This window comes from Pan paniscus, chromosome 5, assembly GCF_029289425.2.
Source record: "Pan paniscus chromosome 5, NHGRI_mPanPan1-v2.0_pri, whole genome shotgun sequence".
Taxonomy (NCBI): Eukaryota; Metazoa; Chordata; class Mammalia; order Primates; family Hominidae; genus Pan; species Pan paniscus.
In genome coordinates this window covers 171,181,353-171,198,817 of record NC_073254.2, presented here as the reverse complement: position 1 = coordinate 171,198,817, position 17,465 = coordinate 171,181,353, and positions in this window count along the sequence as shown.

Here is a 17,465-nt window from a genome sequence, read left to right as displayed (position 1 = left end):
AAAAAAAAAAAAAAAGAATATTTTCCTCCCCTCTGGTCAGGCACATCTCTTCTGTATTTTAGGTCAGGACGCTATCCATCAAATGTGATTCTGTACGATTTGGGGCACTCGCATATTAAGTAAACATTCATAGGCAGTGCTGTAGAGCCATTCACATCAATATAGACTAGGACTATATGCATATTGGCTTAATGGTTTATTTGAAAGGTTTAAAGCTTTTCCTGTGCACATATCTTGCCATTTCAACTTTGGTTGTGAGTTCCTGTACTGTAGCACACATATTTCTATATTTTTGGCATCCCTGGCTGCTGCTCAGTATATTACAGATACATAATCTCTTGCCCAAAGCCTTGGGGACTGTTTCAGAATTCATAATATTTTGGATTTTTGAAAGGTAACACAGAGCATAAAACCACCAGGAGTGGCCGGGAGCGGTGGCTCACGCCTGTAATCCCAGCACTTTGGGAGACCAAGGTGGGTGGATCAGCTGAGGTCAGGAGTTTGAGACCATCCTGGCCAACATGGTGAAACCCCGTCTCTACTAAAAATACAAAAATTAGGTAGGTGTGGTGGCACATGCCTGTAATCCCAGCTACTTGGGAGGCTGAGGCAGGAGAATTGCTTGAACCTGGAAGGCGGAGGTTGCAGTGAGCTGAGATGGCGCCATTGCACTCCAGCCTGGGTAACAAGAGTGAATGAAACTTCATCTCAAAAAAAACCAAAAACCAAAACCCAGGGGTCCTCTGGAAGATCCCTGTAATGTAATGCAATAACATATTTTCATATGATATGAATGTTAATCCTAATTGGGGTGAATAAAGGCTGAATAGCCTTATATCATTTTAGGTTAAGGTTTGTTACCAAATTAGTTTTAAAACATTTTTGTGTTTTGGAACTTTTTATGGTCAGGCTTGAGTCTCTGTCCTCTGACCCAGGTGAAATGCTCTATCACCATTCTCACAGCAGGGACTAAACTTCTGCCACAGTAATACAGGAAGTCCCTCTGTAGGATCACTTTACATAACAGTCAATGGCCATATAATTAGATGTAAGATGTTTGGAATAAATATATTATGTGTACAAACACATAAACATACACACATATGTGCAAAAACATAAGGAAAGATATAGACCAAATTGTCATTTTTTTTACTTTAAAAATTTTTAAGAGATGGGGGCTGGGGGGGTCTCACTATGTTGCCCAGGCTGGTCTTGAACTCCTGGCCTCAAGAGATCCTCCTGTCTCAGCCTCCTGAGTAGCTAGAATTACAAGTGCATGCTACCGTGACTGGCTCCAAATTGTTCATTTTTAACAGTGGTTTCCTCTGGCTAGAGGGATTATGGATGATTCGCATTATTTTCTTATTGATGTTCTGTGTTTTTGATGTTTTCCCCTTAAGCATGTCTTTTTAAAATAGAATGCTTCTCTTGGATTTTCTAGGTAGTCAAATATACCATATTTAAATTGCTTTTTTGTTCCTTCCTTCCTAATACTTGTGTGTCTTTGTTTTCCTAGTCTGATTTTATTGGCCAAGATTCCAGAAGGATATTCAGGAGTAATGTGACAGGGACTATTCTCTTCTTATTCCTGACTTAAATAGGAAAGAACATATTTTTAGAGTTAACAATTTTTTTAAAATAGAAACAGTGTCTTGCTGTGTTGCCCAAGCTAGTCTGGAACTCCTGGCCTCAAATGATCCTCCCACCTTGGCCTCCCAAAGTGCTGGGATTACAGGTGTGAGCCACTGCACTGGGCCAGAATTAACTATTAAATAAACGTCATTTTTAAAAGCTTTCATAATTTTGATTTATACCATATAAGAAATCTAAATGGAATAGAAAAAGGATCTTTTCACATAAAAGGATCCAAACAAGTGTGTGGCATAAGGAATTTCACAAATACAATCTTTTTTTTTAATTATTATACTTTAAGTTTTAGGGTACATGTGCACAATGCGCAGGTTAGTTACGTATGTATACATGTGCCATGCTGGTGTGCTGCACCCATTAACTCGTCATTTAGCATTAGGTATATCTCCGAATGCTATCCCTACAGATACAATCTTTATTACTGATTCTCTAGAGGATTGAAAATTACAAATGGAAATAGGTCAGTAGTCATCCAAACACTGATTTATTCTTTATTTAACTATATATTGAAGAAGTACTTTTTTCAAGTAAATTCAAGAAAATATAATCTGAAAGCTAAAATGAAGATACGTATCTAAAAGGAATGGGAAAAAAAAAAAAAAAAAAGCAAATAGCTGCAATAATGTACTCCAGAAAGAGAACTGGGAAATCTTAAAACAACAACAAAACTCTGAAGTGGAAAAAGATCTAGACAGAGTCAAACAAGAGTCACCAAAAACCAAGCCAAAAAGCACAAAACAAACAAAAAGCTCTAGGAAAAATATCTTTTTTTTTTTTTTTTTTTTGAGACTGAATCTCGCTCTGTTGCCTAGGCTAGAATGCAGTGGCACAATGCTGGCTCCAAGACTGGCAACCTCTGCTTCCTGGGTTCAAGTGATTCTCCTGCCTCAGCCTCCTGAGTAGCTGGGACTACAGGCGCCCGCCACCATGCCCAGCTAATTTTTGTATTTTTAGTAGAGATGGGGTTTCACCTTATTGGCCAGGCTGGTCTCAAACTCCTGACCTCAGGTGATCCACCCACCTCAACCTCCCAAAGTGCTGGGATTACAGGCGTGAGCCACCGCACCCCGCTGGAAAAATATCTTAGGTATTAAAGACTAAGGAACAGATATGAAAACTGTATTAGGGAAGTAAGACACATCTGAGATCAGTTTAAAGTTGATAAGACCAAATTGAAAAGCTACTCGGGAGGCTGAGACAGGAGAATCGCTTGAACCTGGGAGGCAGAGGTTGCAGTGAGCCGAGATCACACCACTGCACTCCAGCCTGGGCGACAGAGCAAGACTCCATCTTGAAAAAAAAAAAAAGGAAAGAGAAAGAAAGAAAGGAAGGAAGGAAGGAAGGAAGGAAGGAAGGAAGGAAGGAAGGAAGGAAGGAAGGAAGGAACGAAGGAGGGGGAGGGAGGGAGGGAAGGGAGGAAGGAAGGAAGGAAGGAGAGAGAGAGAGAAAGAAAGAAAGAAAGAAAGAAAGAAAGAAAGAAAGAAAGAAAGAAAGAAAGAAAGAAAGAAAGACAGACAACCAGGAGCGGTTGTTTGTGCCTGTAATCCCAGATACTTGGGAGGCAGAGGCTGAGGAGGGAGGATCACTTGAGCCCAGGAACTGAAGACTAGCCTGGGCAGCATAGGGAGACCCCATCAGAAAGAAAGAAAGAAGGAAAGAAGGAAAGAAAGAGAGAAAGAGAGAAAAAGAGAGAGGAAGGGAGGAAGGGAGGGGAAGGGAAGGAAAGGGAAAGAGAGAGAGAGAGAAAGAGGGAAAGAAGGAAAGAAAGAGAGAGAGAGAAAGAAAGAAAGAAAGACAACCAGGAGTGGTCGTTTGTGCCTGTAATCCCAGATACTTGGGAGGCGGAGGCTGAGGAGGGAGGATCACTTGAGCCCAGGAGCTCAAGACTAGCCTGGGCAGCATAGGGAGAGAAAGAAAAGAAAAGAAGGAAGGGAGAAGGAAAAGAGAATGAAAGAAAAAGAGAGAAAGAAAAGAAAGAAGAAAGAAAGAGAAAGAAAGAAAGAAAGAGGAAAGATAGAGAAAATAAGAAAAATGCACCCCACCATCCAAAAAATAATGGCTTGTACATACATCACAGACAAGTGTGCTGCAATTATCTACGCATGGCAGTGCAAGAGCTATGATTCCGGTTTGCTCGAACCCAGGAGGCAGAGGTTGCAGAGTGAGACTCTGCCTAAAAAAAAAAAAAAGGCTATGATCCTGGATATCCTGTCATTCTGTAATTCAAGTCCCCAATTCTGACCCTTGCCCCACCCACCAACGGGATTTATTTTGGGGTACTCAACTCACTGGCTTCTTGCAATCCAGAAAGGAGCCAGAAATATTCACTAAGAACTTACCTTTTTTTCCCCCCATGGGCCACGAAATTGGTTTTTATTCCAGGAATGTCTTTGTAAAGACAAGGAAGTTCTACAGAATCATGCAGATCATAACATCATAAAAGGAAAGCAAAATTATATTTTAAGGGAAACTTTGCTGAAACAATGCTGACACCAGCTATTTTTGGATCACAAGATAATTTTATATCTTAAGGGAGAGACTATCCTGTGACTATAGCGGTTTACAGGAAATCTTAGCTATTAAAAATTGTTGCAATTCTATTGTTTTACTTGTTTTCTATAAATAACTTTCCTAGCTCAATCTACTATCATGATAACTTATCTTCTAGTGTTTAAAGTGTTACGTTTTAGCACGGCCAAAATATTCAAGTGATGACGTTATCATGACTTGCTTTCAGGTGACTGTTTTTTGCCTGGAAAAGTCAGGTTTTAGCTCTTTCCAGAAGCAGCGTGACTTCAGGAGAGAAAGCTCTTTTGCAACTCAAAAGGATCCAAAAAATGAGGCAGAAGTCTACCTACAGACATATACATGAGGCGTCTATAACCAAGTACCTTATACCAATAAAGCAGCCTCCTCACGCCCACCCCTTTCTCACCGCAGACAGCCATGGGACCAAGAGGTGTGGCCTACCTTCCCCACGAGAGCCTGTGATGGGATTCTCTTCCCCAAACACAGGAGCCGTAGGACTAAGAGGCTGAGGACCAGAGGCTGGTGAGGAACCTCAATCTGTTTGAGAACAAAACCAATGGACAATATCCAGTTTGAGGAATTGTGTTGGAAGCTTCCACTGAAGGAATAAAGAAGGGGAATCCAGTCTGAGGAATTGTGTTGGGACCTGGGAGCATACGGCCTCCCACTGAAGGAATAAAGAAGGGGCCCCAGCCTGAAGAACATCTGTCTGAGGGCTGCTGTGAGCATTAACCAAAAAAAAAAGGGTGCCACTTTTAGATACATGCCCCAAATAATTGAAAACAAGGACACAAACAGGTACTCAAACAGCCATGTTCGTAGCAGCATCATTCACAATAGCCAAAGGTGGAAACACCCAAGTGTTCATCAGCAGAGGAATGCATAAACGAAGTGTGGTCTATACAGATAGTGGGATATTATTCAGCCATAATAAAAGGGAATGAAATTCTGACACAAGCCGCAACATGGATGAACCTTGAAAATATTATGCTAAGTGAAATAAGCCAGGCACAAAATATTGTATGATTTCACTTAGATGAGGTACCTATAATAGGCAAATTCATAGTGGCAGAAAGTAAAATAGAGCTTAGTAGGGGCTAGGAGGAGGGGAAAGGGGAATATTGTTTAATGGATACGGTTTCAGTCTGGGATGATAAAGTTCTGGAGGTGGATAGTGGTGATGGTCGTACAACACTGTGGCCGTATTTACCGCCACTGAGTTGTGTACCTAAAAATGGTAAATTTTAGAGTTTTTGTGTTTTTTTATTTTATACTTCTCCACTTTATTTTGTTTTTTCTTTAACTTTTTATTTCCACAGGTTTTTGGGGAACAGGTCTATTTGGTTATGTGAGTAAGTTCTTCAGTGGTGATTTGTGAGATTATGGTGCGTCCATCACCCAAGCAGTATACACTGAACCCAATTTGTAGTCTTTTATCCCTCACCCCTGTCCCACCCTTTCCCCCTGAGTCCCCAAAGTCTACTGTGTCATTCTTATGGCTTTGCATCCTCATAGCTTAGCTCCCACTTATGAGTGAGAACATACGATGTTTGGTTTTCCATTCCTGAGTTACTTCACTTAGAGTAATAGTCTCCAATCCCATCCAGGTTGCTGTGAATGCCATTAATTCATTCCTTTTTATGGCTGAGTAGTATTACATCATATGTATATACCACAGTTTCTTTATCCACTCATTGATTAACTGGGATTTGGGTTGGTTCCACATTTGCGCAATTGTGAATTGTGCTGCTATAAGCATGTGTGTGAAAGTATCTTTTTCGTGTAATGACTTATTTTCCTCTGGGTAGATACTCAGTAGTGGGATTGCTGAATCAAATGGTAGTTCTACTTTTAGTTCTTCAAGGAATCTCTACACTGTTTTCCAGAGTGGTTGTGCTAGTTTACATTCCCACCAGCAGTGTAGAAGTGTTCCCTTTTCACTGCATCCATGCCAACATCTATTATTTTTGATTTTTTGATTATGGCCATTCTTGCAGGAGTAAGGTGATATCGCATTGTGGTTTTGATTTGCATTTCCCTGATCATTAATGATGTTGAGCATTTTTCCACATGCTTGTTGGTCATTTGTGTATCTTCTTTTGAGAATTGTCTATTCATATTCTTAGCCCACTTTTCGATGGGATTGTTCATTTTTTTCTTGCTAATTTGTTTGAGTTCGTTGCAGATTCTGGATATAAGTCCTGTGTCAGATGTATAGATTGTGAAGATTGTCTCCCACTCTGAAATTTTAGGTTTTGTATAGTTTACCACAATGAAAAACCAAAACAAAGGATATAAATATTCAAAACGTTCCTCAAAAGGTACTTCAAAGTTCCTATGTCTGCCTGGCACAGGGTTACTGCCCAATACATGCTAGTTCCTCTTCCTTTTATCTTGCTGCTTCTCCTCCCACCTTCCACATTCATCACATTCAGCTTTCAGTGTGCCATTAGGACTCCGGGCCACTCCACACCCTACTCACTCACTTCTTACTTCAGAGGAAGCTGCGCTTAACATCCCTGAAAGAGGTTGCAAGTTATTACAGGACTTCATTCCAGCAATTTCCTTCCTGTATCTGGTGTCATCAATTTTTCCCTCTCCACTGGGTCATTCTGATCGATAGACCCATGAGTATCCCATAATTAAAAACAACCAACCGGCCGGGTGTGGTGGCTCACGCCTGTAATCCCAGCACTTTGGGCCAACCAACAGGCCGAGGCAGGTAGATCACCTGAGGTTAGGAGTTCAAGACCATCCTGGCCAACATGGCGAAACCCAGTGTCTACTAAAAGTACAAAAATTAGCCAGGCATGGAGGCAGGTGCCTGTAATCCCAGCTACTCGGGCGGCTGAGACAGGAGAATTGCTTGAACCCGGGCAGCAGAGGTTGCAGTAAGCCGAGATTGCGCCATTGCATTCCGGCCTGGGTAACAGAGTGAGACTTTGTCTCAAAAAAAAAAAAAAAAAAAAAAAGACAAAAAGAAACCAACCAAACAAAAACCAAAAAGCCCTGAGCCCATATTCTCCTGTAGCAACTGCCCCAATCCTTTGCCCTTGCTCTTCTGCACAGCAAGAGTTCTTGAGAATTATCTCTGCTGTTTCTACTCAACTCCATCCTCAACTCACTGCCCTTTGGCTTCCATCTCCACCAGAGAACTGAAATTACCATCGTCAAGGTTACCACTGATCCCCATTTGCCTAAACCAGTGGTCAATCCTCATCGACTTGGTTTCACTATGGCATTCAGTGGCTGACCCCTTCCTCTAGAAGCATGACCTTTTCTTGGCTCCGTGGGCACCACTCTCTCCCGGCTTTACTCCTATCTCATTGCCTCTTTTGCTGGTTCCTCCTCTGGTTGAAGTCCCTTGTCTCAGTACTTTCACCCTTGGTGATTTCATCTTGCCTCAAGGCTGTAAATGCCATTCAGATGCTGATGACTCCAAATTTTATCTGTAGCACTGACCGTTCTCTTGAATGCGAAACTCAGAAATCCACCAGTCTGCTGGACTTCTCCAAGGCAGATTGACAGGCATCTCCAGGTTAAAACATTGAAAGTAGAACTTTTTATCCCTCCCTAGGCTTTCCCGTCATAATCATCCTCTTCTTCATCTTCCCCATCTTAATAAATGTTACCATCTGGCAGGTGGCCAGATCCAAATCCTCCTGAGCGGATTCTGCTTAAAACTCTCTAACAGCTTCCCATTGCAGTTAGAAAAACAGCACGGTGTGATCAGGCACAGTGTGACGTGGCCTCCACCCTGGGACGTCATTTGGCTTCTCTCGGCGTGCTACATCATGAGTCTTTCCTGTTCCCAGGACACATTTTGCTTGGTCCTGGGTTTGTGCTGGCTGTCTCCCCTCCCTGGAAGGCCCTTTTTCCAGATCTTCACCTAGCACAATCTCCTTAATTTATAAAGAATTCTTATAAATCAATATAAATTACTAACTTCCCAGCGAAAAGGTGGCAAAGGATACAAAGAGACAAACCACAGAAGAGGAAAACCAGTGTATCTCCTCTTCTGTGGCTTAAGTCAGGTAAAATGATGCTATTTATTTATTTATTTATTTATTTATTTTTGAGACAAAGACTTGCTCTGTTGCCCAGGCTGGAGAGCAGTGGTGTGATCTCGGCTCAATGCAACCTCCGCCTCCTGGGTTCAAGTGATTCTCCTGCCTCAGCCTCCCGAGTAGCTGGGATTACAGGCGCCCGCCACCACACCCTGCCAATTTTTTAGTATTTTTAGTAGAGACGGGGTTTCACCACGTCAGTCAGGCTGGTCTCAAACTCCTGACCTCAAGTGATCCACCCACCTTGGCCTCCAAAAGTGCTGGGATTACAGGCGTAAGCTACCATGCCCGGCCTAACATGATGCTTTACCTGATTTATAACACAAGATATACAAAGGCACAAAACTAAAATGAGGTCACATGGGTTACCTATTAGATTGGCAAAGGTAAAAAGCTGGTAACGACTGTGTTGGCAAGAGGTTGGGGAAGAGACACTATCACATGTTTTGTTAGTGGGAATATACATTAGTACATTTATGGAAAGTAATTGATGGTATTCATCAAAATTTGCAATGTGCATACCCCTTGCCCCAGAAATGTTATTTCTAGGAATTTTCCTGCAGATGTGCTGGCACATGTACAAGATTGTGGATATACAAGTTTCTTCATTGCAGCTTTGTTTGTAATAAGTAAAAGATTTGAAACAATCATCCATTAATATAGGACTAGTTTAATTCATAACTAATTAATAATACAATGGACTACAAGGCAGTCTTTACAAAAACTAAGCTGTTCTACATGCTTTGCTATTAAAACATCTCCAGGATATATAATTAAATAAAAGAAGCAAAACACAGACTGAAGGTGTAAAGCATGATACATCTTCATTCCGGAAGCTGGATGGAAAAAATTATGAATTTTTTTTTTTTTTTTACATGGAGTCTTGCTCTGTTGCCAGGCTGGAGTGCAGTGGTACAATCTCGGCTCACTGCAACCTCCGACTCCCTGGTTCAAGTGACTCTCCTGCCTCAGCCTCCCGAGTAGCTGGGATTACAGGCACATGCCACCAGGCCCAGCTAATTTTTGTATTTTTAGTAGAGACGGGGTTTCACCATGTTGGCCAGGATGGTCTCAATCTCCTGACCTCGTGATCTACCCGCCTCGGCCTCCCAAAGTGCTGGGATTACAGGCATGAGCCACCGCGCCTGGCTGAATATTTTTGATTATATATGCATAGAATATCTCTGGAAGAAAATATAGGAAACTAACAGACAGTCTTTGAATAGAGAAATAACATGGATAGTAAGGAAGAGAGTCTTAACTTTTACTATAAACCCTTTTTTTTTTTTTTTGAGATGGAGTCTTGTTCTGTTGCCCAGGCTGGAGAGCAGTGGCGCGATCTTGGCTCACTGCAAGCTCCGCCTCCTGGGTTCACGCCATTCTCCTGCCTCAGCCTCCTGAGTATCTGGGACTACAGGCACCCGCTACTGTGCCCAGCTAATTTTTTGTATTTTTAGTAGAGACAAGGTTTCACTATGTTGGTCAGGTTGGTCTCGATCTCCTGACCTCTTGATCCGCCCGCCTCAACCTCCCAAAGTGCTGGGATTACAGGTGTGAGCCACCATGCCCGGCCTATATATCCCTTTTTACCTTTTGTTTTGTACCATGTGTGTATTACCTATTCAATTAATAAATAATTGAAAAAATATATATAAAAGGTGTGTAGGAAGAAGGGCCCATGAGAGGCTGAGAAACAATGACCTGCAAAGTAAGAGGAAAGGCGAGAGAACTGTAGCTGTAGTCAGGGGTGAGACTTCCAACAAGTTTCCTGTAGGAACCCTGAGCCCACCTATAGATAGCACAATGAGGCCAAGAGGATAAAGCCTGAAGAGTACCCTCTGGGCTTGGTGATTCCCGTGCAGATTCTTAGGAATGATTTTGGTTGACACAAAATCCTACTCTGTAATTTTTATTTTTATTACTTATTTATTTACTTATTTTTGAGACAGTCTCGCTCTGTCACCCAGACTGGAGTACAGTGGCACAATCTCGGCTCACTGCAACCTCCACCACCCGGGTTCAAGCAATTCCCCTGCCTCAGCCTCCCAAGTAGCTGGGATTACAGGCATGCACCACCATGCCCAGCTAATTTTTGTATTTTTAGTAGAGACAGGGTTTCACCATGTTGGCCAGGCTGGTCTCGAACTCCTGACCTCAGGTGATCTGCCCACCTTGGCCTCCCAAAGTGCTGGGATTATAGGCATAAGCCACCGCACCCAGCCCTCTGGCTGTACAATTTTTAAAATAGCCACCCAACATCTTTTGGACAGTTTTCCTCTCTTTGGGGAATTTCATGCACTGTGAATCTTGACTTCCCTTGGAGGAAGCAGGAAACTCACTTTCCCTTGGGGTTAGGGCTTAGTCATTGACACAGGCTCTGTCAATGAGACGAGCCCAGCCGAGACTTCATTTAGAAAGAGGGTAATGCAAGGAAACAGCTCCTGTGGGAGGGTGGTGTGGGTGCCTGGCTTTGGGGCAGTGGCGGTGGAGATTCTGGCACACACTGGCAGTGCCCGGGCCTGGCACGGCATTTCATCTAAGCATTCTGAATGAAAAACACGTGGCCTGCCACATTTGTGCATAATTGGTCCAGAGTGGTGCTAGCTGCAAAGCCCCACACCTGATTCTTGGACTCCCACGGAAATTTTGGTAGTATATTTAAAAATATACAGGTGGTGGCTCATGCCTGTAATCCCAGCACTTTGGGAGGCCGAGGTGGGTGAATCACCTGAGGTCAGAAGATCGAGACCAGCCTGACCAACATGGTGAAACCCATGTCTACTAAAAATTCCAAAAAAAAAATTAGCTGGGTGTGGTGGTGGGCACCTGTATTCCCAGCTATTCAGGAGTCTGAGGCAGGAGAATCCCTTGAACTCAGGAGGTGGAGATTGCAGTCAGCCAAGATCACGCCACTGCACTCCAGCCTAGGCAACGAAGTAAGACTCCACTGCAAAAAAAAAAAAGAAAAAAAAAATCACTCAATAAATTCCTTTTTTGTTTTAAATAACTTAGAATGGATTTTGTAGAGATTTTTTTTGGAGGGCGGATGTAGGTTAGAAAGACATCAAGCAGCCTGGGCAACAAAGAAACACTTCATCTCTACAAAAAATAAAAATTTGCTGGGCTTGATGGTGTGTAGTAGTAGTCTCAGCTACTTGGGAGGCTGAGCTGGGAGGATCACTTCAGCCCAGAAGTTGGAGGCTGTAGTGAGCTATATCACACCACTGCACTCTAGCCTGGGAGACAGAGCGATACCCCATCTTAAAAAAAAAAAAAAAAAAAGTCAAGGGTAAATACGGATGTTGGAAGCCAGTTTTCTCACTGTTGGAGTGGGAGATTACAGGTAAGCAAGGGAGGGTGTTAGAATGATCCAGATGGCACTGGATTAGCATTGGAGACATCAGTATGACTCATGTTTAGCTTAATACTGATATAGATGTACATACAGAACTATTTTTAGATATACGGATATACATAGGCAAATATAGTACATGGACATATATTTCCTTGCTCTCTCAGCTGAAAGGCTTAGAGGCAATAACACCCCAATAGCAACAAGCACCCCAATAACTGAGCAATAGCAACAGGACTAGATCTTAGTTTCTTTCTTTTCTTTTTTTTTCTTTCTTAAGACAGAGTCTCTCTCTGTTGCCCAGGTTGGAGAGCAATGGCACGATCTCGGCTCACTGCAACCTCCACCTCCCAGGTTCAAGCAATTCTCCCACCTCAGGCTTCCAAGTACAGGCGCCTACCACCACGTCTGTCTAATTTTTTGTGTTTTTACTAGAGACGAGGTTTTGCCATTTTGGCCAGGCTGGTCTCGAACCCCTGACCTCAGGTGATCCGTCCGCCTCAGCCTCCCAAAGTGCTAGGATTATAAAAATGAATCAGCCAGGCACAGTGGCTCAGTTTCTAACACCATTTTCCAATAAAAGGAACCAAGGACTCTTAGAGAAATGGCTGATTCAAGGAGTAGGGCAGGAAAGATGAACCTGGAGGCATCACAACTACATGAAACGTGCAGATCTTTCTTGGCTACTAAGGAAACTTAACCAACTAATCAAGACAATTTTATGAAATACAGGAAATCTGATATGGACTGTGATCTAGATAATATCAAGGAATTACTGTTAATTTTTTAGGAGTGACAATGACTTTGAAATTCTGTAAGAAAATGTCTATATTTTTAGAGATGCGTCCCGAAGGATGAGGGGCTAAAATGACATGATATCTGGAATTTGCTGTAAAGAAAGAGGAAAATTGGGATAGATGAAGAAGTGAGGCAAATCTTGGTAACTGCTGAATCTCGGGTTCATTGTAGAATGTCCTCTGCTTCTGAGTATGCTTGAAATTTTTCATTAGTGCATTTTTTTTTTGAGACAGAGTCTTGCTCTGTCGCCCAGGCTGGAGTGTAATGGCTTGATCTCGGCTCACTGCAACCTCCGTCTCCCAGGTTCAAGTGATTCTCCTGTCTCAGCCCCCTGAGTAGCTGAGATTACAGGCGCCCACCCCCACGCCCAGCTAATTTTGTTGTATTTTTAGTAGAGATGGGGTTTCACCATATTGGCCAGGCTGGTCCTGACCTCAGGTGATCCATCCGCCTCGGCCTCCCAAAGTGCTGGGATCACAGGCGTGGGCCACTGTGCCCAGCCTCATAATGCATTTTTTTAAAAAGCTAGAAAAAGATTTGGGTTGAGAATAGAGTTAGCAATGTTCATTCCACCTGTAATCCCAGGCTGCGTAGGAGCTCCGATGTGATGGACGCTGCTGTGGCTGAGAGGGAGGTGTCTGTGGGTGGGCTGCCCCTGATCCAGGACTGAGCCAGGAGGGCCTCTGATCCCAGATCTGGAGTTAAGAAAGGGGAGTTGACTGCTGGAGGACCCATTTTTTTCTCTTATGTCAGTGGCTGGCTGGGAAACCTGGGGTGCCTTTTCTTGATGTTGCCCCGCGCTCGCTAGCCCATGGAAGGCACACTGAACAACAGAAGAAACAGAAGCTCCCACCCCACTTGTGTGTTTGTGGCTACCTAGCAGTTCTTGCTACTCTATTGTAGGGTGTGAGAAACAGTGATTACGGTAGAGTTTGTGATGTTTGTTTTTCTCAAGATCAAAACCCCATCTCCCCTCTGTTAACATAAACCATCAAAAGTCGATCTGTATTTAATTTTCCTTGGGTGGTCCTGGGTTGACATCTTGCCCTTTTGTCTTACCATAAGAACTTGGGAACCCAATCCTTTGTTCCATCTGCTCTGAAGACAGCCCACCTCCCGCTGCTGGCCTGGCGGTTCCAGCATGGATTCTGTGTTTTGAAACCTCGTCTAAAGTTACAGGGAACAAGAGATCCTTACATTTCAAGTGAGCATTCTGAGCGAAAAGCATGTGTCCTGGCCACATTCGTGCACACTGGTCTGCATTCATGAGAAAGCCCGCAGAGCAGGAGTGAGGCCAAAAATATGACCCCTCCCTGCCCCCATGTCTTAAAGCCTCCCCTGCATTGAACAGACTGCCCTGCTGCTTGAAGAGGAGTAAATGAAGCCCACTTTGGAGCGAAGGAACAGGGCTCTGATGGCCTGCGATCTGGCTAGGGCTTGCTCTGTCGCCTGCCTGGCCCATGGTGGCTTCTTCCCTTCTTCCCAAAGTGGAATTCAGGGGAACGGAGTGTCAAGACAAAAACTGCTGTAACAGCTCCTGGAACCTGAGCTCACTGCATTTTGAAAGTGCCTCTGCAAGCTGGAATTCTTCAGGGAGGCCACTCCTTCAGTCTGAGCACAGATGCATGACCAATCTGACCCTGCTGAAGCACGTGTTTCTCTGGCACCTGCAAGGCAGGGCTATCCCAGAAATGCAGAAATGTACACAGGCCCACGTGCTCGCTTGCTCACATGACCAATCGCAACCCACAGAGGACACCTAGAGCCAGTGGGATGAGCACAGGAAGGCCAAGTGTCCCTCCTACCTGGGCATCTCTCAGCCTGGGACCATCCACTCACTTCACCGCACACAAAAAATGCACCCGCTTGGTGACTACAGGACAACAGTGCTGGAACTTAGCGGTGACGTGAACCTTCATATCATTATCCTTCTTTTCATTTCCCTGCAGTCTGGAGTCTGGTCCTATTGAAAAATCCTAAAAAGGCTGGATCCACATCATAAAACACAGCTTGTATGCAGAATTACTATGATGTGGGCATCTTGAATTCATTATTCCTGTGGTTTATAGGGTACATTTAAAATGTATACACTAAAGTGAATATAAACTTTATGGTTCATTTTGCCCAAGAGAAAGGGACGGATGAGAGGAAATTAAAGCTGTGCTCTGGCACACTCACCATGGAGCTTCACCCGCTCAAGGCAGCTGATACCGCTGGGTCCTGGAGGTCTGCACAGCTCCCCTTCCCGGGACTACCTCCCTTTGGGTGGTGCTCAGTTCTCCCGAGGCTGACAATTGTGTTCTCAAAGTTTCCCAGGCATCACTTGAAAATCTGCTCATACGAAACCACCTCAGAGCTCGGAGCGAAATTGCTCACATTTTTCAGGTGTGTGGATGCAATTATACAGCTAACAATCTGGGGCTGTTGCTCACCGTGCATAGGCATTTATCAATCATGCCTAAACCTTCCAGGAGATGGGTCCAGAGATAAACGACTTCAGGTGTGACCATGAAATTCAAGGCTGGGAAAGCAGACTTGAAAAGTTTCATTTAAGGGATCTTGATTTTCAGGTGAGGCAGAACCCCCTAATGTAGAGAAGCTCTGATGAAATGCAGGGCAACCCCGGTTGTCGTGGCAGTCTAGCTCTTGTTAAAGTTCTTAAAGTCACTTGTGGTCACTAAGTTGTCTGGATGAAATAAGCAGTACCTGCTAACTTTATGGATAAAATAAATCATAATATTTAAAATACTCAGGATAGTGATTGACACATAGTGTTGTATGCTATTTGTTTCAAAGTCTGGTTTCCAAAGCAATGTCATCTCTCTCCTCTTCTCTCTCTCTCTCTCTCTCTCTCTGTCTCATCTATGGAGAGACATTGGTTTTGAATCGAGGCCCTACCACATTGCAACTGTGCAATTTAAGGCAAGTTAAATAATCTTTCTTTGCCTCAGTTTCTTCATCTGTGCAATAGAAATACAAATTGTACATTGCAATAATATTTTGAGGATTTCATAAGTGACTATTTAAACTCTTAAAGTCTCTATAAAATAAGAGCTGCAGGCTGGGTGTGGTGGCTCACTCTTGTAATCCCAGCACTTTGAGAGGCCGAGGTGAGAGGATTATTTGAGCCCAGGACTTTGAGACCAACCTGGACAACCTAGTGAGAGGCTGTCTCTATTAAAAAAAAAAAGAAAGAAAGAAGAAAAACTCTGTAAGTGCTAGGTATTATAATTCTTATATCTGGATCGATGTTAATAATAGTATTTCTGAGTGGTAGAATCATAGATGAATGTCTGCTTCATATTATGTTTGGTAAATTGAAGCTTCCTCTGGCTGGGGTACATTTTCTTGGTCTTCCTATGCTTTGTGTGCTTAACCCTGTGTCTGGCCGATAGTAGCTGCTCAATAAATGTTGAACTCAGCTGCTAAGATTGCATTGCATGGGCCAGGTGTGGTGGCTCATGCCTGTAATTCCCAGCACTTTGGAAGGCTGAGGTGGGTGGATCACTTGAGCTCAGGAATTTGAGACCAGGCTAACCAACGCGGTGAAACCCCGTCTCTACAAAAAATACAAAAATTACCTGGGCGTGGTGGCGCACGCCTGTAATCCCAGCTACTCAGGAGACTGAGGCAGGAGAATTGCTTGAACCTGAGAGGTGGAGCTTGCAGTGAGCCAAGATTGCACCACTGCACTCCAGCCTGGGTGACAAGAGTGACACTCTGTCTCAAAAAAAATAAAAAATAAAAAATAAAGACTGCATTACGTAATCAGTACTTCTCCCAGATACCATATCCATGGTCATTGTCTCATGTTTTCATAGCTTTCTAGGAAGTTTCTGGAACAAAATTGGTATGAGATGAAATAAAGCCTAGTAAGTACCAATTCACATGAACATATCCCTCACAAAATTGTGTCTCTTTTTCAAGACTGTGGAGGGCTTAGATAACAGGTTCTGGGCTTGTGCTCTCAAGGGAGGACCCTCTGTAAGCCTGTGCTATGTGATTTGCCATAAAAACAACAAACAAACTACCAGTTAATCATCTGCATATGTGGCCCATGTACTGCTGGCCCCCGGGAATGGTAAGTAAATGGGATTTTTATGGAAGTCAGACCTCTGAACAGGCAGTGAAATTGGCAGTCATGGAAAACATAAACAGCAAAAAACACGATTACAAGAAAGCATTTATGGTATGATTTCATATGCATGTAAAACTACATATATAAATCTTATATGCATATACGTAGGGAATGTCTTCAAATACAAATGGTAGTTATCTTTGGTAGTGGGATTTAGTGCAGTTTTTTCTCTTTGTTTATACTTTTTCTATACAGAAAAAATACACATGATTATATATGAGGAAGAAAAAAATAATCATGCATCAAGGGAACTGATTTGTTCAATAGAGTTCAAAAATTAACTGTAAGGGGCCGGGCGCAGTGGCTGACGCCTGTAATCCCAGCATTTTGAGAGGCTAAGGTGAGAAGATCACTTGAGCCCAGGAGTTCAAGACCGGCCTGGGCAACAAAGTGCTACCCCCTACCTCTACAAAAAATTTCAAAATTAGCCAGGCGTGGTGGCACATATCTGCAGTCCCAGCTACTTGGGAGGCTGAGGCAGAAGGATCACTTGAGCCCAGGAGGTGAGGCTGCAGTGAGCTGTGTTTGTGCCACTGCCCTCTAGCCTGGGTCATAGAGCCAGATCCTGTCTCAGAAATATATATCTATATAAAACAAGCAAACATTAACCATAAGGATTTGAAATCTGTTGTCTAGTAGGTTTTCTAGACTTAGCAAATAACAATACAGGACACCTAGTTAAAGTTTGATAAACAATTGTAAGTATGCCCCATATAATATTTTGGGCATTGCCTCTTTTTTTTTTTTTCCAAAAAATGAAAAGAAATGTAAAGTAGGAGTATAACTTCTTCTACACTTCTACCATTATTTATATTTCTTCTCATTCTTTTCTCTGTAAGTAGGTTTTACATGGTCTAGAGTCATACCGTGTGTGTGTAGTTTTCATTCACTTAACAAGTCATATTGGCTCCCTACTGGGGACCAGGTGCTG